Source organism: Xyrauchen texanus, chromosome 8 (assembly GCF_025860055.1).
Source record: "Xyrauchen texanus isolate HMW12.3.18 chromosome 8, RBS_HiC_50CHRs, whole genome shotgun sequence".
NCBI classification, from domain to species: domain Eukaryota; kingdom Metazoa; phylum Chordata; class Actinopteri; order Cypriniformes; family Catostomidae; genus Xyrauchen; species Xyrauchen texanus.
Genome location: NC_068283.1, coordinates 42929913 through 42956116, shown reverse-complemented (window position 1 = coordinate 42956116; position 26204 = coordinate 42929913).

Genomic DNA, 26204 nt, shown 5'->3' with positions numbered 1-26204 from the left:
GATGATATCATCATACACACTCCGCACCAGAGGAACAGCACGTCTCTTTGTGGATTCAGCCATGCACATGAGGTGAGCTATCACTCACTTTGTCTCTCACATTGCACCCGTGTATGACAAATTCAGTGACTGATTTGATTTGTTTTGTAAAAAAGAATCAAATAAAAGGTGCACCCACAATGCCTTACGTGGGCAAGTTCTTATTAATAAGTCGTGAATAATTACAACGAGGACGAGAAGACGAAAAGCATTTCTTCAAGAATTAAGAGTTTGTAAGATGTAGTAAAGAATTGATTTAAGAGTGAAAATATCACTCTGTGTTGTGTGATACAGTTCATTATTTTCAAAGTCTAAATAAACAGTTTAACAGTTTGTGATTTGAAGATGAATAATGATCTGATTATAGGCCAACTATAAACTTCTACATTGATACGGTATCACTTCAGCACTGTCTAAGAGGCTGACAGAATCTTTCAACAGTATTACTGTAGTAACAATACCTGTAGCGACTGTGGTAGTTTTGGCATTAACTATGGTTGCCATGGTATCATACAGTACATGATTGCAGGGCTTGTAAAACCCTATAAAAAATTATATGAATTTATGATAACCCTAACCCTTAAACTAGATGAAATTAAAGGTGTGTAAGCCATTTTTATATAGAAAGATATCCTGAAAATGTTACTACTCCTTGAAAGATATCACTGAAGTAAATGTCCTGAGATATCTCACTGGTCTCTGTGACAGCGCTAGACTGTGAAAACAGCAAACAAAAAAGTGACCACGGCTTGTGGACACAATCCTTGATCAGCTGATCACATGACTTTAATGGGCTTTCTGCCAGTCATTCATTTTTTGCATTGTTGTAGTTGACGCAGATCATTTAAGTTTAATGGGATATCGAGATTCATAGAGTTTTCAGTTGAGGGTGCCATTTTGCTACTTTTGTGTTTGACACTTTGAGAAGATGTAAAGCTACTCTTCTGCTCGGTGAATGGTACAACGGATGTTTGATGTGCAGAGTTTTGAAAAGAGGGTGTGTGTCTAATTCAACGGCTTGTGAAATTTCAGTCTTGTGAAAGTTCTAGCATGGCTAAAATCGCTTATAGCACCTTTAATTTGATGAGTTTCAACACATAGCTCTGGAAAAAAGTTTCTTAATCAGCATCTCTACATGTATGCTGCCGTTCATTCCAGTGTCTGTTGAATTCCTGCTTCAACGTTTTCACCAGGAGTGGCATAAAATCATCCAAAAGCAATGTGAAAGACTAGTAGAGAGCACGACAATATCCATGAAAGCTGTGATTGAAAATCAGTGTTTGTCCACCAAATATTGATTTCTGAACTCTTCCTAAATTAAAACATTAATATTGTGTTGTTTAAAAATGAATATGAACTTGTTTTCTTTGCAAGGCCTAAAAATCTTTCGTGTTATTTTGAACCATTTTCATTTTCTGCAAATAAATGCTATAATTGACAATATTTTTATTTGGAATTTGGGAGAAATGTTCTCAGTAGTTTATAGAATAAAACACAAATCAACATCATTAATAGTAAATCCAGATAAACTGAACATGTGGACTGGTCTCTTCATTTTTTCCAGGTCTGTATTTTCTCTACAATATAAAAGTGTGTTTGTGTACAAGTTCAAATGTTTAATTTGTTAAAATCTATGAAAGAAAGATAAAATCTAAAGTAATGTTAATATAATAACTGTTTTATTCATGCAGTGTATAAAATAATGAATATAGCTAATACAGCATATTGCATGGTTTTGTAAGTGTATGCATGAACACAATACATGTTGTAGCTGATATAGCCCAATAGTGATTATAGTGACACAGTTCTTAAACATATATATATATAAAAGTTCTTGAAAAAGGTATTAAAAGTATCAAATTGGACGTGCTAATACCTGTATATACTCTGCAATGAGAGAAAAGTATTCTGCAGATTTGTCCACAATCTGAATTTGGCTTTTTATGAGACTTCTGTGTTCATATTTATGAATGCAGGTGGTTCTGTACCGTGAGCTGTTTTTTGTATTTGTTGTTTTTACTTGCTTGAAAATAGTGAAACGGTAATATTCTAATTGTTAACAGTGTAATAACACATTTGCTATGTATTAACTTTAATTAAATCAGTTTTATGTGTAATATTTTGTGTGTTTTATGTCCTTTTCATCATAAATATTGTCTCAGTATTATGAAACGTACTGCTGTAATCATGCCGTAATGTCTCAAAGCCCCCAGAGAACAAGCCAAAGGCAACTGTGACAAGTTAAAAAGCTTCATAATATATTAAAGTAGAGTTGTGATGAAAACCTTGCAAGGAACCAGACTCAGCTGTTGGAGCCAGTCCTCTACTGGCTTTTCAATAAATGAAAATATGTATTTATAATAATAGGCACGTTGTGATTGAATATATCATATGTTAAGTTTACAATTAGGATTTCAATACACCATGACACGCTATGAAAATAATATATATAAATTTTCATGTTTTCACTTTCATTATTTAATTTAATTTTGAGCTGTTTCTATGAACATGTTGCCTTTTGATTGGCCAAGAGACAGTTTGATTATATCCAATCCAATTTTTGAAAATCAAATACTATAGACAGATGATATTTGCACCCATGTACAAAATAGTACATGCTGTTTATAAACTGGTGCAAATAGTGGCAGATACTACCGCATCACTGCAGTATATTTATGGTTTATTTGGAGTCCCACAGAAAAATGACAGCAACCCCTAAACCTAAAGTTAAAGAATAGTTTACCCAAAAATGAGAATTTGATGACAGTTTACTCACCCTCAGGCCATCCAAGATGTATGACTTTATTTCTTCATCAGAACAGAAATTAACATTTTTAGGAAAGTATTCCAGCTCTGTTGTCCATCCAATACAAGTGAACGACCATCAATGTTTGATGGTCCAAAGGCACACTTAGGCAGCTTCAAAGCAATCCACATGACTCCAGTCGCTCAAGTAATGTCTTCTGAAGTGAATCGATACGTTTGTGAAGGACAAATCAACAAATCTTTTGATAAATTGCTACCTGGTAGCACTCCACGCCTCATGTCGCAGTCGCGTGATGTAATCCTGTTGGCGTGTTCACGGGAGAATTCAAAAATGTAGTTCTGTTTACCTCAAAGTAATGTACTTCACGCAAGAGTTCGGTAAATCCAAACAGCTACACATTTAACGATTGCTCCATTTTAAAGTTAATAAAGTTTTAATGAACCATTTCTTGATCATCTGGAGTGGATTACTGTGATGCTGCCTAAAGGTGCCTTTGGACCCTCAAAAATTGAGCTACAGAGCTGGAATACTTTCCTAAAAATTTTAATTTCTGTTCTGATGAAGAAAGAAAGGCATATATATCTTGAATGGATTGAGGGTGAGTAAATTATCAGCAAATACAAAATTAAAAGAAAGTAAAACATTAATTAATAAACATAAATAACAGTTCATGCTAAACTTGTGTTGTTACCTTGGAGTAGGGGCATTCCATCTATCTTGCAGGCTGGCGAAGGAAGTGTAAGAGGAGTTACACACACACCATACTCACGACAACTCACTCTAGGAGGCTGCCGTGTCTAAACTGATTCCTAGAGCCTTCTTTTACCAGTCCGTCCTGTGAAAAACAAGATAAAAACATTTATAATTTAAATGCTGGAATAAATTGTGCTGAAAGGTGGGGACCTATATCCTGTCATGCTTTCCGCTACCCAAGGATTTTATTGAGTATTATAACCCCTACAGTGGTGGTAAAATATTTTTGCTACGCATTTATTGTTGGCGCGAAAGATGTGCCAAAACGGAAGCTTACAGTGTAGACAGCATCACTGATTATAATGGGGTTCTATCACTTATGTAGACAGGGTGTTACACTTTGGGTTTGCATTAAATGTCAAATAGTCCGTTTAAAACACAGTTACCAAGTCTGAAGACATTTTCGGCTCTTTTATCTTTAGCATAGGTGTAGATTTAAGGAGGAAAGACAGGGATCAACTTTCAGAAAATCGGAAATGTCCCGACCAACATTTCGGCATTTTTACCACACAGAAAATATTTTAACTTTGTACTATTTTTTATTTTAAACTATTAAACTAATAAAGGGATAGTTCACACAAAAATGAAAATTCCCTCTTTATTTACTCAACCTCATGATATACCAGGTGTCTATGACTTTCTTTCTTCACCAGAACGCATTTGAAGAAAAACAGAAGAAAACATTTGCTCAGTAGGTCCTTAAAATGCAAGTGAATGGTGATCCAATTTTTGAAGCACCAAAAATCACAGACAGTCAGCATAAACGTAATTGATATGACTCCAGTGGTTAAATTAATGTCTTCTAAAGCATCACGATCAATTTGGGTGCAAAACATTTTTTACATTTAAGTACTTTTTAACTCTAAATCATGCTTCCAGTGAGCTTCATGAGAGGATGGAGATCACGTGGTCTCTTGTGTGACATATTACCGTTGCCATGATATGGATGTAATCTCACATTCTCCTCTTGGTTGAGACATCCAGGGATAAGCACACAGACACAGAAAAGATAAGAACAGATCTAATCCATAACCAACGAAGCTTCTGTGCAGTGTTCATCCTCACTTGTAAACAGTGCTGCTCTTCCGGCTGTGAGGCACATGTATCAGTTCTCCCGTGTTTCAATTGCTAATGCAATTATGTCACATGCACATACCGCTGCCAACCGTAATCATGATTTAGAGTTTATAAAAGTACTTCAATATTGATATTTTTTGCACCAATTTAAACGCTAGAGTCGTATCGATGACGTTTATGCTGACTGTCTGTGATTTTTGGAGCTTCAAAAATCTGATCAACATTGACTTGCATTTTAATGACCCACTGAGCTAAGATCATTTTCTTATTTTCTTCAAATGTGTTCTGGTAAAGAAAGAAAGCCATACACACCTTGGATATCATGAGGGCAAGTAAATAATGAGAGAATTTTAATTTTGGGTGAACTATCCCTTTAAAAGCCCTTCATATAATTTTTCATGTGTAAATTATTGCCTTGCCTCTTCTGAAACAGTTCATAAATAATGTTGTAATGTGGCACCTGTTACTTTGTGCAGCGTTGTGCAGGATGCACCAATTGCAGTCCTTCAACTGAATGTCTTATAACAAGTTTAAGACAAGAGAAAGCACACAAAGGATGGACGGACATCTTGGTCTTTGGTTTGGGAGTGGTGGTGGTGTAGTGGATAAAGCACTAAACTGTTAAGCAGAAGATTTTGGGTTTGATTCCCACAGCCACCACCATTGTGTCCTTGAGCAAGGCGGAGAAGACCCTGCAGGGGAGGTAAAGGTGGCGAATACATCACATGGCCGCTTAGGTCCTATGTGGGAAAGATGACACGGTGGTAGATCCAGCCTCAGAGAGGGGGGATTTGCTACAGCATGGTAACCGAGGCAGCTGGAACTGCCTAAGGGAGACACGGGAGTCCACTCATAAGGGGACAGTACCGCGGAAATTACACACAGGGGGAGTCCGCGTAGGAGGCCTTGACCTGTGGAGCACCTATTCCAGTAGAGGGTAGATTAAGTACCCATAGTGGATTGGGTCGGCGAGTTCCTCCGCTGAACTGCGGGCCCATGAGGGCTAGGGAGGAATCATCCAGGGATCCGAGAGATGGGCTCTCCAGGGGGAAAAAGGCGCACGGTTTTACCTCGGCTGAGGGAAAGGGCGCTAGGCGCAAGCGATTCACCCAGCCAGTTCGTCAGCGTGTTACCAAGTTCTACGGGCTCGGACCTGAGAGAACACGGGACGATACCGACTCAACCCAGAGATCGTAAAATCTCGCGAAGTTATTAGGTGTTGCCCACCCTGCTGCTCTACAGATGTCTGCCAGGGAGGTGCCCCTGGCCAGTGCCCACAAGGACGCAACACTTTTGGTTGAGTGCGCTCGAACTCGCAAGGGGGGAGGGCACGGCCTGGGTGTGATAAGCCAATGAAATGGCGTCGAGAACCCAGAGGGCGAGCCTCTGTTTGGAGACAGTGTTCCCTTTCTGCTGTCCCTCGAAGCAGACAATGAGCTGTTCAGAATGTCTAGAGCTCTGCGTGCGGTCCAAATAGATACGCAAAGCACGTACCGGACACAGCAACGAAAGGGCTGGGTCTACCTCCTCCCGCTTGCAGGCTCACTACCTGATCTCTGAAGGGCATGGTAGGAACCTTGGGCACGTAGCCCGGTCATGGTCTTAGGATCACATATGTGTCTGCCGGACCGAACTCCAGGCAAGTGTCGCTGACAGAGAACGCTTGCATGTCCCCGACCCTCTTGATGGAGGCGAGCGCGATCAGCAGGGCCATTTTGAGAGAGGGCCCTAAGTCCAAATGAGTCTAGCGGCTCAAAGGGGGTCTCTGGAGGCCACTGAGGACCACTGAGAGATCCCAGGAGGGGAACAGGCTTGGCCGGGAAGGATTTAGCCTCTGAGCACCTCTTAGGAACCTGATAAATAAGTTGTGCTTACGCAGAGACAGCCGTCTACTGTATCGTGGTGAGCCGTGATGGCGGCGACATATACCTTGAGGGTGGAAGGGGACAGCCTCCAGCCTCTCCTGTAGAAACAAAAGCACTGAACTAACTGCGCACCTCTGTGGGTCTTCAGCTCAGGAAGAACACCAATTTGCGAACAGGCGCCACTTTAGGGCGTAAAGATGCCTGGTAGAAGGGGCTCTGGCTTGGTGATCGTGTCTACAATGGTAGATGGTAGACCGGATAGATCTTCCACGTCCCGTCCAAGGGCCAGACGTGGAGGTTCCAGAGGTCTGGGTGCAGATGCCAGAGCGTGCCCTGTCCCTGAGAAAAAAAGGTCCTTCCTCAGGGAGGGGCTATTGCGAGAAGTGTGAGGTCCGAGAACCAAGTCCAAGTGGGCCAATAGGGGGCCACTAAGGTGACTTGCTCCTTGTCCTCCCTGACATTACACAGCACCTGTGCAAGAAGGCTCACTGGGGGGAATGCGTACTTGTGCAGCACCGTGGGCCAGCTGTGTGCCAATGCGTCTGCCCCGAGGGGAGCCTCTGTTCAGGCATACCAGAACGGGCAGTGGGAGGTTTCTCGGGAGGCAAACAGTTCTACCTGGGCCTTGCCGAACCGTTCCCAAATCAGCTGGACCGACTGGGGGTGAAGCCTCCAATCTCCACTGGGCAAGCATTGTCATAACAGCGCATCCGCTATCCCATTGAGGTTGCCGGGGATGTGAGTGGCACGCACCGACTTGAGTTGCTGCTGGCTCCAAAGGAGGAGACGACGGGCTAGTCGTAACATGTGGTGGGAGCACACTCCGCCTTGGCGATTTATGTACGCTACCACTGCGGTGCTGTCTGACCTGACTAGGACATGTTTGTCCCGAACTAGGGGGAGAAAGTTCCTCAGGGCAAAGAAAACAGTCAGCAACTCTTGGCAGTTGATGTGCCAGCGCAGCGGGGCCCCTTTCCAACGTCCTGCAGCTGCGTGCCCTTTGCACACGGCACCCCAACCTGATCTGGAGGCGTCGGTCGTGAACAGGACGCGTTGGGACACCTGCTGCAAGGGTACTACTGTCCACAAAAAGCAGAGGTCTGTCCAGGGTTTGAGTGTCTGGCGGCAGGCGGTGGTGATCATCACACGGTGCATGCCGCGGCGCCATGCTCGTCTCGGGACTCGAGTCTGAAGCCAGTGCTGAAGTGGTCTCATATGCGGGCCAGGTGACCCAGAGACGGCACTTTGCTTCCAGATCTCAACAGTCTTGAACGTGGTACCTCCGCCCTCAGCCCCACGACTGTTCCCCGTCCAGACGAATCTAGAGGACGCCAACATCGGACCTACTCCTCGGTCACGAATCCGCCCTCTGCCGGGGGGTGAGGCTGTGAGTGGCGTCCGGACCCCAGGAACCAGTCATCTAGCCGTTATGGCTGTGGGGAGGATGGAGGGTTCCAATCCAGCCCCACGCTAGCGGGAAAGCATGTCGGTCATCTGCGCGTCGGCCTCAGCCTGGGCGTGCTAGCCTGAAAGCGGCAGCCCAGGGGAGTCCTCAGCATCAGATGGCGTGCTCTCCGATGCAGCGGCGAACTCATCTGCTTCGAGCTTGAGAGGATAGGCAGACTGACTGTGAGGTGAGCCGCTGTTTCCTCGAGCACGGACAGGAGACAACGAGCGTTCCGGGGGACAGGTGGTCCGAGGGGGCGTACCCGGCGGAGCTGCACCCGCTGCCATCCCCGGATCGCTTCCAGAGCCAGCCGCATCGTCCTCAATCCCGTGGGAAGAAGGAGCAATGCGGGGGGGCGGTTTTTCTGTTGAAAGCAAGCCGCGACCGCAACGTTGTCATGGGCATGCTCTCGCAGTGAGAGCATGAACCATCCACAAAAGCAGCCTCGGTGTGATCGCTGCCCAGACATACGAGACAACGCCTGTGGCCGTCTGAAGCAGAGAGCACTCTACCGCATCCAGGAACAACACAGGGGCGGAAAGGCATCTTTATAAAGACCCATCCTGAAAAGGACATTTAACGCCGCTGTGTTTTGCTCTTTTAAAGGAAATTACTCTTTTAAATAAAATCACTCTTTTATATAGAACTCTTTTGAGTTGTCTGCGCTGTCAAAGCACCCAGGGGCAACAATGCACAGCCGTGCAAAGAAGGAGAAAGCCGCTGTTATGCGCCGTCAATTCAACAGCATGCAGAGTGTCAGAGGAATAAGCAGAAACTGGTGTGTGTGACTCGCAGCAGACTGCATGCGCTACCAACGGCTCCGAAGAAATTTTCTGAATAAACTCAACGTATTTGGCCGCTTAAATACACAACGTTGTGAGAGCGACAGAAGGGGAACTCCAGGTTGCTCTGGGGAATTGTCCCTGTAATAAGGGCTCTGTAAGTAGCTTTGGATAAAAGCATCTGCCAAATACAAAAATGTAAATGTAAATGGTTGAAGATGCCTCAATTCCAGTTGTTGTTAAGTTTATCATTAAAACTATTATTTAAGCATGTTCTCGCCTCCTTTTCCATTGATCCCTTTACAGTCGACATTTAAACCTCAGAGGCTTGATTAGCCTAATACGGGACCGGGTGTGTATGATTACGACCCGGCCCTGGCCTCCGCCCTGCCACAATTAGTTATTAGTACTATTAAGTTTTATGATTTGTTGAACGTTGGAATCTATTAATTATGTTTTCTAAAGCTGTGTGCAATTTCCAAAATTTGCAATTAAACCACAAAGTAACTCAAACCCAAGTGTAGCAGTGATTTTACTGCATTTAACAAGCATGTCTAACAACATCCTTTGATTTCAAATATGTTTCATAAAATGAACTTTACACAGTGTGTGCTAGCTGTGAACATAATACTTGATGGCTCTGGAAATGTTTAATCTGATTATATTACCTGACTTACCCCAGTGTTTTCTCCATGAAAAGGAAAGTACATCTCTGTATAGACACCTCATGAGCATTTGTACGATTTACATTAGAGATGACAATTGTTTCATCTGAAGTTTTATATGAAGATGTACCAATTGATTATTATCTCACTTCTGCTGGTGAACTCTGATGGTATGTATGATCATTTACACTTTGAGTTACAACATTTTCTTTTTGTAGGTATAGTTTCTTATTCATAGATTGTAGAATGTTTCAAAATTTCAGACAACTCGCTTACATTTTCTGTCTTTCAGGCTTTCAGGTGCGAGGTCCCTCTGGTCCTCTAGTGGTTCCTCTGGGAGGTTCAGTGGTTTTGCCCTGTTATGTCGACAAACCCTTAACAATGGAGGGTCTGGAGGTGGAATGGAGAAGATCAGACTCAGAGACTCTGGTTCATCTGTATCAAGATGGTGAGAGTCGACCAGAGGTCCAGCAGCAGGATTATCATGATAGAGCTCATTTCTTTACTGACCAGATTCAACATGGAAACTTCTCCCTCTTGTTGAACAATGTGACAGCTGAAGATGAGGGAAAGTACAGATGTAAAGTTTTCAGTGGGCAGGATTCTGGTGAAACTGTGGTCGAAATAAAACATGTTGGTAAGAATCTCGTTGAGGTGCATATTAACATTGAATAATAAAATTGTACGCTGTATATTTGCAACTGTTCCTTTTTATAGAGCGTTTGATAGTCTCGGGATCAGATCACTCCATATCTGCGTATGCGGGTGAAGACGTCACTCTGAACTGCTCTGTGGACTCTCACATCACACCTGAAGAGATTGAAGAGCTTTCATGGAAGAAAACAGATAAAGATGGAGATATTCTGGTCCTGCTCTACCAAAACAATAAACCTTTACCCGAATCATCACATGAGCAATACAGAGACAGAGTTGAGTTCTTCACTGATGAAATCTCCAAAGGAAACTTCTCTCTCAGACTGAAGAGTGTCAGAACTGAAGATAAAGGAGTTTATATGTGTCAAGTGTTTGCTGGAGGAGTTTCAGCCAACACAACTGTAGAACTGGAACAACTGGGTGAGTCACAGATAAATAAGAAAAACACATAAATGCAATAATTGAAGATTAAACTGATTTCTGAGTTTTATACAGTTTAGTTGTTTAGTTGCATGTAAATTGAATTAGCATTATAAATGTGACAGTAACAGTTTGAGTTTGATCTTGTTCATTAACTGCTTCAGTTCTTCAGAAACTCTTTCAAAGTGAAGTCTGAATATTTACTCCTGTTTGTGGACAAAAAGCACCTCAGTCACCTCTAATGTGGGATAGTCCTGCTTTAGGGATATGTGTGCATGCGTGTGTGTGTGTGTGTGTGTGCGTGTGTGTGTGTGTGTGTGTGTGTGTGTGTGTGTCTGTGTTTTGGTCAGTATTTTGTTTCTATTAATATTGCAGGTGTGGCACTTTACATAATTACTTTTGGCCGTGTGCATTTACAGATGTGTCAAACCCATTTTAAGTCGATGTCTTTAACACAGGCTGATGTTTGTATTTGTTAAATATTTCTGGGGCTTATAACTTTATGCCACTGTAAAAACCAATAAAACAAAAGAGAACACAAAGAACTGATTAAATGCAATAAAACTGAGACCCAGTTGCAAGAAACACTTTTAGTAAAGAAAACTCTTTGTGACAAAACACAATCATAATTAAGAGTTTTACTGTAAGGGATTACTTGTAACTGGTTCCATTTAGATTACAATTACATATATTAATCAAACATGGACTCACTTCTCTTGGCTGAATAACTTTAAAAAACGATCTAAAGCTTATAAAAGAAACTGTTTGACTAATTGTAATTACAGACTTGCTTCTCATACTCACATGAGCTGCTCTTGGTAATAATCATTACTGGAAATGAGACGTGCACTAACACATCGTTGTTGTTTCCTGTCAGGTGATATTTATGGGTAACACTTCATGTTTGTGTTCGCTAACATTAGTTACATAAAGTTAACATGAACTAACAATGAACAATACTTTTATGTTCATGTTAATATTAATTCCAACATATAGTAATAATACTGTACATGCACACAATTCAAAGTTATATATGTTAACATTAGTCAATGCATCATGAACTAACAATGAACAATTTATGTGTTTATAAATGAACATTAGATTAATAAATGCTGTATATTTGTTCAGTATTAGTTCACGATACCTAAAGCATTAACTAATGTTAACAAATAGAAACTTATTGTAAATTGTTATCTATTAATATGGAGCATAAGGCCGTGTTATAAGTGCTTTATTACTACATTACTACTACTCTTACGGTTTCTGTTATATCTGTGTATCAGAAACAGGGACAGTATGGATAGTATATCATTGTGAACACGGTCATAGACGAACAAGAGATGTCTGAATTCATACAGAAATACAGAAATACAGAAATACAGAAATACAGATAATTTAGAAGACAGAGAACAAAAACAACACTGGACATTTACTATACTATAATGCTCACATAGGGTGCCAAACTACTATTAACAAATAGTTTTTAATGGCACTTGTAATTCCACATTTCACCCCGAAATGAAAATCATTTTATCATTTAATCACCATCATGTTGTTCCAAACCTGTATGACTTTCTTTAGTTGGTGATACACTAAATGTGTTCTCTGTCACTGTCGATGCATCTTCCACCCTCACATTAAAAGTGAATGGTGACTGAGATTTACATTCTGCTCTGCTTCTCTGTTTTGCACATATTTCCCAAATGAATCACTTGCTGGCAGCTTTAAACACAACTGGATCTGTCACTCAAGTGTACAAGCAGATTTCCAGTTTTACAATCAAGTGCTCACTGTGTGAATACTGAAGTATGGACACTAAATGTTTGAGTGTGTTGTTCATTATTACTTCTGGTGGAAATTACATTTGAAAGGCAAAACTCATGAAGTGAAACACAAAATCTGTGGTGTTAACTGATATTTGTGTTTCAGGTTTGTCTGTTTTACACATAATGGTGTTGATTCTCTGTATCACTGCTGCTGGAGCTGCACTTGTGCTCTGTTTAATCTACTTCACATCACAGAAAAAAGGTTTGATCAAGAAGGATTTTCACATTTGCTGTAAATAAAGACCATTTGGAGCTGTAAAAATACAATTTAATCAGTTGAATTTAGTCTCTATTTCTCTGTACACAGTGTAACAGTTTTTCCTAAATTTTTTATCATGTAAAATTGCCTTTTCTCTTGTCTTAGCAATTATTTCACATTAGAAATGACATGTATAATTAATATTATTTGTGTACCTTTTAAAAATACAGCTTCATTTCTGAATTAAACCCTCTTTAGTACCTGCCCTGTTTACTTCCATTTCAAGTGTCTTACTGTAAATGCAATTTGTAAATAATAAATAAATAAACAATAAAGAGCTACAAATCAAGATTATTTTCTGTGATAACTGTTTATTCAGCATTATGTTGATTACCCCAATTCCGAAAAAGTTTGTGCAGTATGAAAAATGAAAATAAAAACTAAAATGTTGCAATCATGTGATTTGAAATGACATTTTCAAAAAACAATGAAATTCACAAGGAAAAGTATCTATATATATAATATAATATGTTTAAATATAGCAAAGGGTGAATATCATTTACAAATCACTCATTTTTGTTTTTATTAATATGTTTCATTCTGTCCCAACTTTTTCGGAACTGGGGTAATCAACATAATTCTGAATAAAGAGCAACAAGTCAAGATTATTTTCTGTGGTAATTGATATTATCAGTATAATGCTGAGCTGGAATATTTCTAATGGATCACAAAGCATCAAAAACACAATTACACACTATGAGATTATTTTTATTAGAAGTTTTTCAGACCAAACTCGAAACATTTCCATCTACGAGTGCATAGAAGAAATACATTTATATCAGTGTATCAAATACAGGAATAAGACTAATGTTGTATTGTAATGTGAAATTACATTAATTCTGAATCAGTCTTGTGTGTCCGGTCAGATAATCTCATCTATATCACAGATCATGTGACAGAACTGCAGTTAATGTTCAGACAGACATGAGGAGCTTCTGTGTGTCTTTATCAACTTCAGACAAGTTCATGTTCTCACAATCCACTTCCATTAGCTGGAGAAGTTCTTCTCAAACACCTTCCAGACTTTCATAGAGAAGAACATGATCAACTAAAGTAGCAAAGATCTCATCAGACACAAATATTCATATTGGCCTTCATCTCCCTCCTCTTCCTCATCCACATTCATGTACTTGTACTCTTCCTCTGATTTGATGCTTTGAGCTCTCTGTAGATCTGTTTCCTGACTCATACCTCAAAACACCACAGTCATCAAATTCTAGCCACAAATAATATGTTGGGAAATGTATATTTTACAGAGAGAGTCCAGACAGATGATCCAGTCCAAATCGCAATACAAAGCAAGATCCAAATCCAGAGAACAAACAGAGATAAAGAATGATTAGAAATGTATTTATTAATTAACAAGTCTGGCAAGATTAATGAGAACAGTGATGTTGGGCTTAATAATATTTTGTATCAGATTGAAAAAGAAAATACATTTTCTCAACTCGTCCATTCCTACTAAATGAGTTCAAACCCATTTTAAAGAGATGAACACCTCATGTGGTGATTTACAGGCTGAGATTTACTTAATAATAAATAACCAATAAAGAAATCAGAAACACTTTTCTTAAAATGAGACTCCAATGCTGTCAACACCAAACAGTTTATTCAGGAATGATGATGTTAGTGAATATGAGATGTGAAGATTTCAATGGTTCTGTAGGTAAATACATTGTTGTCTTTAATAAATCTCACAGTGTGTGATGAGAGATTATATATCTGTGTGTTTGAAGTGAAATAAATAATCAAGAGTTTGATTTTATTTGAAGAGGTTTGTATAGTTGAGTTTGAACAACTAAACATGAGCTCTGCTAGTGTACAAATACCCATGATGCATCTGGATGATCGGCGATTTTACTGATAATCACAACAGAGGAAGATTTTATTCATATTATTAAAGGCTGTAATCAAGTAATTTATTTCTTTTAAACTCTATTCTAGATTCAGTCCTCCGTCTTCATGTGTTTCTGGTCTTCTGTCCAAATATCATCATGTTTTGTGCTTTTGTCCTCTGGGGTGTTTCTGAAGGTGAGTGTTTCTAATCATTTAATCGCTGTATTTATTAATTTCACATCTCTGTTCGTTATTTAACAAGTTATCAGAAGCTTTTTATAAAGTTGTGTAATTTCATACTAGTTCTTTTGAAGACTTTTGTATTTGTCATTTTCATGATGAATGTGTGTTTGTGTTTCAGGATCTGTGAACGAGACAGTCTTGTGTTGTGTTCTTTATTTACTGAGACCTCTAATGTTGCTCTGGGCCAATCCAGATATTAAAGACTTCACAGGTTTGATTCATTTCTGATGATTGAGTTTATTAAAGGAGATCAAATATGAATCATAATATCAACATGTTCAGACTTCACATCATCACTCTGTTAATCATTTATTTCATAATATTGTCACTGTTGTTTTGCATTTCTGTGTTTTTATGATAATGTGTAACGATTGTGTTTCTTCTTTTTTACAGGCAACATTTACAGATTTATTTTTTATTTCAGTTATGAAACAGAATATTTTATATTCTCAGCTGTTGTTTATTCAGGTAAACACATTTAAGTGTCACTCAACAGAGTTTATCATGAACACAATAATGCAGATGATCATCGTTAGTTCCCTTTACAAAAAGCTTCACTTTGATGCTGCGCTGCTAAGCGCTATGGGGAACAACTCTAGCTGTGAACCGAGCTGAAATAGTGTGTGTAACACGTCAATGAACATTGACTGGAATTTATAGCCTCGGTTGATGTAATCATTAGATGCACCTGTGGCCAGGCTATAAATGGATACGTCACCAGGTGTCGTCAGAAACTCTTTTTTCAGAGCGATTCTGTTTCTGTGTGTTTCACAAACCCTGTCAAAACTTTCTTTCCTCTGTTAGGATTTAGAATCAGTTAGGCAGTGTGCAGTGAACGTTGTTCTTTTTGTTCTCTTTTTTTCTTCTCTCTTCTGTTTAGAAAATATTATATATATATATATATATATATATATATATATATATATATATATATATATATATATATATATATTTCAAAAAAAAAGAAAGAAAAAGAGAGAATGACTGAAAGCCGCAAACGTGTTCCCCTCTTCTCGCTCTATAGCTGAAGAGGCACACATCAGTTTTTGCTGTTTGTTTGGGGGTAAGAGCACGCTGCTCTCGCGTTGCAGCAGGGCGGGTGCGAGCACTGCGATTTGCTTTAACAGGCAGAGTGCTTCGTGCTCACCTCGCTTGCTTCCGGGAGTCAGCACTCAGGAAAAAAAAAAATATATAAAGATCGTTCGTGGGGCTCTTGCATGGATTTGGCTGAGGAGCAAGAGATGGGTTGATCCCTTTCTCTCGCTCTCTCCCCAAACCCAGCTGGTCCTTCACATGATCTCGAAGCGCGTTCCGACACTTCTTCGGATCATGAGGAGGATCCGAAGAAGCGTATATATTTATATATACGTATATATATAAATAATATATATATATTTTCTTCCCGTGTTCACATACCCTCGACGTCATTATATTTGACCATCATGGGTGCTGAGGCACGGGGTATTCAGTGATGCCGCCGGTCGAAGAGACGCTTATGGGCTATCTCGCCGGGCTCGGCATCGTCACTTAAGAACCCTCTCTCCCTCAAAGCCTTGTAGGACAACCTCCACTTTAGTGGGAAGGGCTTATCAAGCAGCAGGTCAGGCTGGTGCTGCTCTGCACACCATGCTGTTTTACAGGCGTACCAGAATGACCTCCCGGACGACCTGAGTGTGGGTTCTGCGCTTGACGAGCAAGCCTCAGACCCGCCTCAGTCCTGTCTGAACGGAGGCTCAAAAGCAAAGCGTGGCGAGTCGTGCTCCTCCTCCCAGGGATTGGGGACAGTCTCGCCTCCCTCGCCAGCCCCCGAAGCAAGACCTCAGGGCTATCATTTCTAGTAAGAGAAAACCCTGATGGTCTTGCGCCTAGATTAGGGGGTAGCTCCCCTCGCGACGGGGCGCGTGCTTCACTTCACCCCTCCCGGTACCCCCTCGAAGCCCCTCCATTCCTGCCACCTCTTGGTGTTTCGGGTTGCAGAGGCTTCCGTCAAAATTGGGTGTTTTCGCTGTTCCTGCATTTTATTCAGGACACGAAACACCCGACAACCCCTCAACAGGAAGTGTTCAAATATAATACCCATCTCAGAGATCCTGGCAGCGTGGAAACTTCTGCCGGATATATTCTTTTTTGTGGGTCTTATAAGGGTGTCAGGATTTAATTCACTCGCCGCTTTTCCGCGTTTCAACGGCGTGTTCTCACTACCGTAAACCAGATTTCTTTTTTTGTAAAAACAAAAAAACTCAATCTCCTGGTTAAAGGGGCCATGGTATGTGTTCCCCTTCCAGAGAGAGAGTTAGGTTATTACACTAAATACTTCCCGTTTCCCATGGAGGGTGAGGGGTGGCGTCTGGCTTAGATCTTAAAGCTTGAACTACCCGTGGGTGTTCAAGTCCAAGATGATGCCTGTCAAGAAGGTCGTGTCTCAAGCCCTACAACTCGTTTGGCTGGTCACCATCGATCTTATGATGCACTTCAATACTTCATTTAGAAGTTCTGCCACAACATGGAAAGTTCCTGAGGTTCACTTCCGGGGGAGAAGTCTTCCAGGGTCAGGTTCTTTCACTCAGCCTAGCCCTTTTTACCCGCACATTCACAATGCATGATGTAGCGCTGGCTCCTTGCGACTCCGGGGCATCTGCATTCTGAATTATGTAGACGACTGGCTGATCCTAGCGCAGTTCCAGGAAGCCTCAGGCTTCGTTCCCTTTCTATGTGGTTCAGACCCCGGTTTTCTGCCTTGGGTCCCACTCTAGGTGCGTCTTGTTGTCGCAGGCTGCTAACGACAGATGCCTCCCTGATGGGCGGGGTAGCGGCCTTAAGTGGTCGTCCAGCTTAAGGGGATAGGAGGGTCGTCAGCTCGGTTGTCACAGTCACTGTCTCGGGTTGATCGCTGTATTTCTGGCCCTGAAATACCTCCTCCTGAGGCTGCCATGTCTTGGTGCGGGTGGATAATACAGCGGTAGCCTCTTACATAAATCATCAAGGAGACCCACGTTCTTGTCAGCTGTATTTCTGACACATTGGGTTCTCCTTAGGGCCCAAGGCAAGCTCCTGTCACTCAGGTCAGTTATATCCCTGGATGCCCGTATATGGGAGCAGATTTACGGTCCAGACAGAAAATACCAACGGGGGAGTTAAGAACTCCACCCTAAGGTAGTAGTTGCCCAGAGTTCGCCAGCAAGGGTTTTTGCCTCTTACTCTCCCTCTGGAGTGGTGGTGGCGTAGTGGTTAAAGCACAGGGCTGTTAATCAGAAGGTCAGAGGTTCTAACCCCATGGCCACCACCATTGTGTCCTTGAGCAAGGCACTTAACTCCAGGTTGTTCCGGGGGGGATTGTCCCTGTAATAATTGCACTGTAAGTCGCTTTGGATAAAAGCGTCTGCCAAATGCATAAATGTAAATGTACTGATAGCACCACGCTGGCTGAACAGGGCTTGGTTCTCGGAGCTAATCTTTTCCCTCGACGGCTCGCCTTGGGCGATTCCGAAGAGGAAGGATCTTCTATCTCAGGCACAGGGCAATATTTCATCCCAGCCCCAAATTGTGGAATCTTTCATGTTTGGCCCCTAAGGGTACCAACTGAAGGACACAGGGCTCTCTCCTGAGGTTATTGAGACCTTTTTAAATGCCAGGCTTTTTCCACTTGGAACAAGTTTGGGTGAGATCTTAGGGCAGAAGAGGACCTCTTCGCCTCTATGAATAGCGCAATGTCTCCTCTACTTCTCTCTGAAATCACCCAGCCCCCTTGGGTCTGGACGTTAAGACACATACATGACCCAGAATGCGTCTGTATGCATTTCTTTCCCGGTTTCTCTGCTCCCGGAGTCTTGGCGATGTTCACCAGCAAGGGTCTTGCCTCCTATTAATGGCTTGCGCTGGCCGAACAGGATATGTTTCTCGGAGCTAATTCCTCTCCTCGACGGCTCAGCCTTGGGCGATTCTGAACAGGGAGGACCTTCTCATCCTTGGCCCGAATTGTGAAACCTTTCATGTCTGGCCCCTAAGGGTACCAAATGAGGTTCACAGGGTTTTCTCTTGAGATTATCGAGACCATTTCAAGTGCTAGGGCTCCCTCCACTTGGAACTGATCTGGGTAGATTTTACAGGGCAGAAGAGGACCTCTTCGCCTCTGTTGATAGCGCAATGTCTCCTCTACTTCTCCCAGAGTCGCCCAGTCCCCCCCCCCTCCCCCTCGGGAGGGGCTGAACGTAGTAACGCAAATGCGCCTGCATGCATTTCCTTCTACTAAAGTTCTTATTACAGAACCAGCTAACTGCCAGTTTGCTTCAGTTCTGGATTTTCTATAGAAAGATCTGTCAGCGGGCACTTGCCTCGCCACTGCCAGGTTCTATGTGGCCACTGTGGTTTGCCACGGCTTGGTGGGTGGGGTGCCCTCAAAGTGGCATCCTCATTATTGCCCGGGCCTACGAGGCACGCGGTCAAGCTTCGCCAGTAGGTTTCAGGGCGCACTCTACCAGAGGGCTCTCCTCCTCTAAAACCTTGGCTAGAGGTCTCCCTCTGCAGCAAGTTTGTGATGTGGCAGGTTGTCCTTTCCGCACACATTCATTGGACTTTTTTAGTTTGGATGTTCTGCACTCCGGGCTCTTATGCCCTTGAGTCGACATCTCAAGCTCATGTCTGGACAAGTTTGTGATGCGGCAGGCTGGTCCTCTCCGCTCACATTCATCAGTTTTTATGACAAGTTTGTGTTGCGATAGGGTTCTCTTCACACACATTCATCGAACTTTATGGGCTAGATGCTTTGCTACTCTGGGCTCTTATGCCCTTGAGTCGACATCTCAGCTCATGCCTGAACAAGTTTGTGATGCGGCAGGCTGGTCCTCTCCGCACACATTCATCAAAATTGAATGGTTTAGATGTTTATGCTACTCCGGGCTCTTATGCCCTTGAGTCGACATCTCAAGCTCATGTCTGAGACCTCTCGCGTTTTTGTGAGTACACTGCACAACCGTAGGGGTCCGGACAACCCCCAGTGTGGCGGCGTGGGTATTGCGTTCCCTGTAGCGCTTAGCAGCGCAGCATCAAAGTGAAGCTTTTTGTAAAGGGAGGTTAGGCATGTGTCTGTCAAGAATGACAATGCTTGGGTAGTTCACATTAGTCCATGTTGGTTAACTTCATCCGTCTTTCCCTCAACTTTAGAAGGTTGTTGGCATAGTCTAGTTGTCTTCCTTTGTGAAGTTGAGCCCTCCACAGATCCCGATTCCTTGATGCTACGGTCCATGATTCAGGTTGAATGCCAAAGTCCACAAGATCTCTTTTGAGTACATCTTTAAAGCGAAGCTTTGGTCTACCAATGTGACAAGTTCCCTCTTCCAGAACGCCATGGAGGATAGAATGAGGGATGCAGGAAGGTGGCATTCTGTTTACATGTCCTGCCCATCTAAGACGAGTAAATTAGAGCCTAGATGATAGAGGTTCTGAATTAGTTATCTTAAAGAGTTCCTCGTTTGTCATCTTGTCTTCCCAGGTTTTTCCTATGATGAACCATAGGTTTCTGGTGTGAGAAGCACTGAGTCTACTTTCTTGTGGGCGATAGGTTGGCCAGCTTTCTGCTCCGTAGAGGAGAATACTCAGGACACAGGCTTCATAGATTCTGCCTTTAGTTCGGACAGACAGGTACTTATTCCGCCAAACTCGTTTAGTGAGTCTTCCGAAGGTAGAAGCCGCTTTACCCATTCTGGCACCCAATTCAAGATCAAGTGTCGCACTTCGAGTTATTGTAGAACCCAAATAAGTGAACTTCTCAACTTCTTTAAGTGGGGTCTTATTGATTGTAAATGTATGAAAATCATGGACATGTGACATTGTAACAGGCTTTTCCATGTTTATGGTGAGTCCAAATTTGTCACATGATTCGGCTAATCGATCTATCAGGATTTGAAGCTGATCTGGAGATGACGCGCATAACGCAGCATCATCGGCGTAGAGTAGTTCACGCACAACAAATTGCTGGGTCTTTGTTTTAGCTTTAAAACGAGACAGATGGAAGAAATTACCATCGTTACGTGACAATAGAGAGACACCAGTGTTGTTGTCCAGGTCTTCGTATGCTCTTTTGACTACATATGAGAAGTAAATACCAAACAGTGTAGGCGCTAATACACAGCCCTGTTTTACACCTCGTTTGATGGGAAACGTATCAGACAGCTCACCATCAAACTTCACCCTACCCAACATACCATCATGAAATGACTGAATCAGTAAGAGTAGGTGGACAGCCAGCTTTCTCAAGGACCTGGAAAAGAGATTTTCTGTCCACATAGTCAAAAGCTTTTGTTAGGTCAACAAAAGCAATGTAAAGCGGTTGCCGCTGCTCTCGTGACTTCTCTTGCAGTTGTCGGACAGCAAAGATCATATCAGTAGTTGATCGCTGTGGTCGGAACCCGGACTGCGATTCTGGATACGCATCTTCAGCGATTTCCTGCAAACGTTTGTAGAATACGAGCAAGTACTTTGCCAGTGACAGACAGCAATGAAATACCTCGATAATTGTTACAGTCACCACGATCGCCTTTGTTCTTATAAAGAGTGGTGATCATTGCATCTTTGAAATCTTGTGGTACTTGTTTGGCATGCCAGCATTTCAGAATGAGTTGATGAAGATGACTGGCTAATGGGATTAGACCCGCTTGTAGCAGCTCACTTGGTATTTCATCTGCACCTGGTGCCTTTCCTTTATTCATACTTTCAATGGTGGATAACACCTCAGCAATGTCAGGTTCATCATCAAGGTGATTACGGATTTGAGATTGAGGGAGGTTTAAGAGAGTCTGACGGCAAGCGTTTCCCTCTGCTCCATATAGCTCGTTGTAGTGCTCTATCCATCTTTTAAGCTTCTCCATCTGATCATCTATAGTAGATCCGTCTTTCTTCTTTAACACACTACAAGTTTGACATGTGGGTCCTGTTGCAGTCTTGATGGCTGCAAACATTTCCTTGAGATTTCCAGAGTCTCTTGCGGTTTCTATTCTAGAGCAGAGGGAGTTCCAGAATACCTGGACACACTTCCGGACAGTTGCCTGGGCAGTTGATCTGGCTGCGCGATAGTTTTCCTGAGCTTGACGAGTGGGTCTTGACTTCAAACGAGCTAGTGCTTCCCTCTTTTCCTCTAACACAGGTTGGATTGTGTCAATGGATGATTTATACCAGTCTGGATCTTGACGTTTTCTTCTTCCGAAAGTCTTAACCGCCACGTCATGTACAGTATTTCTCAGCGAGTCCCAGTATGAGTCAGGGTCAGATTCTTTAAGGGAACGTCTCGGGTTACATGTGTAACCCTTGTTCCCTGAAAAAAGCGGAACGAGATGCTGCGCTGCTTTGCCACACTGGGACGTCCCAGGACTGCTCTTCAAAAAGAAGTATCTGACGACACCTGGTGACGTATCCATTTATAGCCTGGCCACAGGTGCATCTAATGATTACATCAACCGAGGCTATAAATTCCAGTCAATGTTCATTGACGTGTTACACACACTATTTCAGCTCGGTTCACAGCTAGAGTTGTTCCCCGTAGCGCTTAGCAGCGCAGCATCTCGTTCCGCTTTTTTCAGGGAACAAGGGTTACACATGTAACCCGAGACGTTTTCTAGTAAACTCGACGTGTTTCTCTGTTGCTCGTGATGTTTCTTCGCTCATCTTAGTCACTTGCTGGAGATTCGACGGCATCTTCATCACACACAATCACGTCACACGATCTGTTCATTGTTTGTGAGATCACAGATTGGGGTGAAACTGTCGTGTCTGTGTTGTGATTTCTGCTCGTACAGCAGCTGATTGGTTTGATGATGTTCACATTATATAATGTTGCTCTGCTTTTGAGAGTCCTCGTCCCGGGATGTGTGTGTGTTGTAGTTCTGGTACTCCAGCTGCACGGGGAATGACGGTGTTTGTTTGTTCTGCTGTCTCTCTTTATTCATCAGTGTGCTGTCTCTGTGGGACGTTATTGTGATTTTAATAAAAGCCGGTGTGGTAATCCTCAGGCCATCAGATCTCACTGCTCCTGTCTGTCTTATATTCCTCTAGTCTCAACTTCCTCAGTTCAGCGCTGAAGACTTCTGGTGACCTGAAGTTTGTGTGACAGCAGATGATGGGAGTCAAACAGCTGGTTGTCCATTAGATCTTCCCTTCTGGACCTGATGTACATGTTTATGTTGTTGATGTTTTATAAACAGTCTCTTCAAGGTTTTTTAATCTTCAGGATTCATCCACATATCTGAACCGATGTTGCTGTTTTAACATCTGCTGAATGACCTCATTGAACAGAAAAGTTTAGTGCTCACAGATGCAACATATCAAATGCTCTGAAGTTTATTGTTGAATTGATGCACAGCCGACAGAAAATATGATGTGCACTGATTGCCATGACAACGGCAAAGTTTACGATGGCTTTACTGTGGCGTTGCTCTTCAATCAAACACCAGCATGTTCATGTTTACACAGAATTTGAAAGTATCACAAAGTTTCTTAAACAGCATCATTTAAAATTTTTTAACTTGGCACATGCACTCGTTCAAGTTCATTATTATTCACGAACACTTTGATGAAACTCTTCTGGTCAGTTTTGTGTTTCTTCTTGTGCTTGTGCAGAATTACAGTTGATTGTTTCATTTTTAAGAGGTCATGAAAGATTAATTTAGGTGACATGAGTGTCGACACATCAACAGGAATCACGGCTGAATATTTTACAATTAATTGAAATGTTGTTGCTCTGCAGAGTTTTGTTGTTATATGTAACTGGGAAAGTGCAGATAATGTCACAGTTTATTGTTCTTGTGTGTATTTGTGCTTGTTCAGTTAACTCTTCTGTCCTGTTGAATGTGTTGAAGATGAATCTGGATGTGTTAAACTTCTGTTACAGTATATTGATGGTGAAGTGGAAATATTCAGTCAGAAGTTGTGTCTGAACTCTGTTATTCATGAGCGGGAAAGTAAAGATGGACTTGAGATCTTGAACAACAGAGAAACTAAAATAACTCGATTACATTCTTATATGAGTCTTCAGAGATAATTCACATTAACATCTGAATGAATATTGTGTCTGTCACAGATTAATATCACTAAAACAACATCATGACATCCTTTAATGTGTAATGTTCAATGATTAATATATAATGTATCATGACAGATCCATCATGTGTCCAGCGCTGAATCTCTGTGTGTTTATAGTGAGGATCATTTATGATCAATGCATAGAAAAACATTTAAATGCTCCAGTGATCTTAAAACAACCCCTAACTTACTTCTCAACATGTTCTTTGGCATGTCAGGTGTATTATAAACAGGTCAAAGGTCACGGGGTCAGTGTCAGTCTGTGATCTGATGAAGTTAGAGAGACTGTCTGTGTATTCAGCAAACTAAACATGTGTTAAATTATAAGTGTTTTATTATTATTATGTGTGTTTATATTGGACTGTGTCTTGTTTTTCTCTTCTTCCAGTTCTGTTTAAATCTGCTTTGGACAAAGGTTTGAGTTACGCAGGATTTGAAGGTGTCGTGATAATTGTTCTCTTTGTGATAGTGCTGCTGTTCTGCCTCTTCTATTTCATTTCCAGTAAGTATATCTCTGAGATTCTTCCATCATGTTCCAGTGACACATATGTGCTGTGAAATACAGTCGTGTTTTATCACATAATCAACAATAACATCAGAACTGATTCATGGATTCACTGAAGCATTTGTGTTATAAAACTCTCAGTATTACAAGACATTCACTGAGATCTGTTCAGTGTTTCTTCATCATGCAGTTATAAAACTTATTAAATGACATGATTTTCATATTTATATTAAGGAATATAAACATTGAATATGCCAGATCTATTTCTTTAATTTAAGTAGTTAAACATTTTCAGTTTGAGCGAGTGAACTGGTTATTTTACAGATAATGTCATTTATTAATAATTGTATAAAACATGAATGAATGAAATGAATGTTGTGAATATATTCACGGCTGAAGGGTGTCGTAATGTTCTATATTCACAATATAACAGTCTTTATATTATTGCTTGTATGTTAATACAATATATTAAAATCCTATTGCCGAATCATCATTCAGGAACTGAAATGTTTCATAATTGATGATATTCTGTATATTTGTGTGATCACTCACAGTCACATGATTCATTCAGTTCAGTTTCTTCATCTGTTCTTGTTAATATTGATCAATTCATTTATACAAATCAACTTTCAAAGCATTAATTCAAAACTCAATCAAACATTTGGTTCATTTTTTATTAATTCTTGTTATTTTTTCTGATATAGTGTTTGCTAGAATCACTGGAAAGTTAAGTAAACGGATAACTGCTATATTCAATGTTCTGGCTAACATAAGCTTTAATCTTCTGCCTTCATTACAATTCATCCTCCTGATCTACGCTTTTGGATCTGCCAGCGGAGGTGAGTTCAACTTTATAAACTTTATGGATTCATTTATGAGCAATAGTGGAAGAAAACAGCATCTATATTTAAAGTTCAATCCAGTGAAATCAGAGGAAATTGTGTCAGTTGATATTTTAGAGATTCAGAAATGATGGGGAAGAAAAACAGAAGAACACTCATTAATTCATGTGTGTGTGCGTCTGTGTGCGTGTGTGCGCACGTGCGTGCGTGCGTCTGTGTGAATGTGTGTGTGCGCGCGCGCGTGTGTGTGTGTGTGTGTGTGTGCGTCGAGGGGAAATGGGCGAGGTTTAGGACTGTGGCTCATGTAACTGCAATGGCAGTTTTGGGCACTCGGTCCAGACCTCCTCAGAAACCCTGGCTGACGGAGGAGGTGTTCAGGCTGGCTGAGAGAAAGCGACAGGCCCACTCTCATCGTCTACAGCATCCCACGTCAGAGAATGAGGAGGCTTACCGCAGCCTTCGCTCTGAGGTTCGGAGAGCCGTGAGGCGCTGCAAGGATGGTTGGTGGTCGTGGGTTGCTGAGGAGATGGAGTCTGCCTCAGTGGCCCACGATCACAAATCGCTCTTTAATTCCATCAAAAAAGTTACTTGCAGCGCCACACCTATTACCATCGTTAGGGGAAAGAACGGTGACCCAATCTCCGACCCCCAGAAACAGGTTTTCAGATTTGCTGAGCATTTCTGTGAGGTCCTGGGGGAGGAGAAGTCCCTGAGCCTGGAAAACATTGTGGGACAAAGTGGGGATGACCCTGCTGGGGCTGCGGTGCCACAAATATTGGAGGAAGAAGTCGCTCCCTGTGTGTGGCTGGCTGAGGTGCCATCTTTGGAGGAAGTACGGAAGGCGATCCAGAGCCTGAGACCAGGAAAGGCACCGGGCAGAGATGATCTCCCCAGTGAAATGCTGAGGGAGAGTGGTGTTTGTGCACAGACTGCCCTACATGACATCATAACAACAGTCTGGACCACTGGGCGGGTTCTGCAGGATTGGAAGGATGCCCTGGTGGTCCCTCTCTTTAAAAAGGGGGACGGCTCAGATTGTAATAACTATAGGGGCATCTCACTCCTCAGTGTGCCGGGAAAGGTCCTGGCAAGGATTATTCAAAATCGCCTTGCCAGGCATGCTGAGGCGGAGCCCCAGTGTGGTTTCAGGAAGGG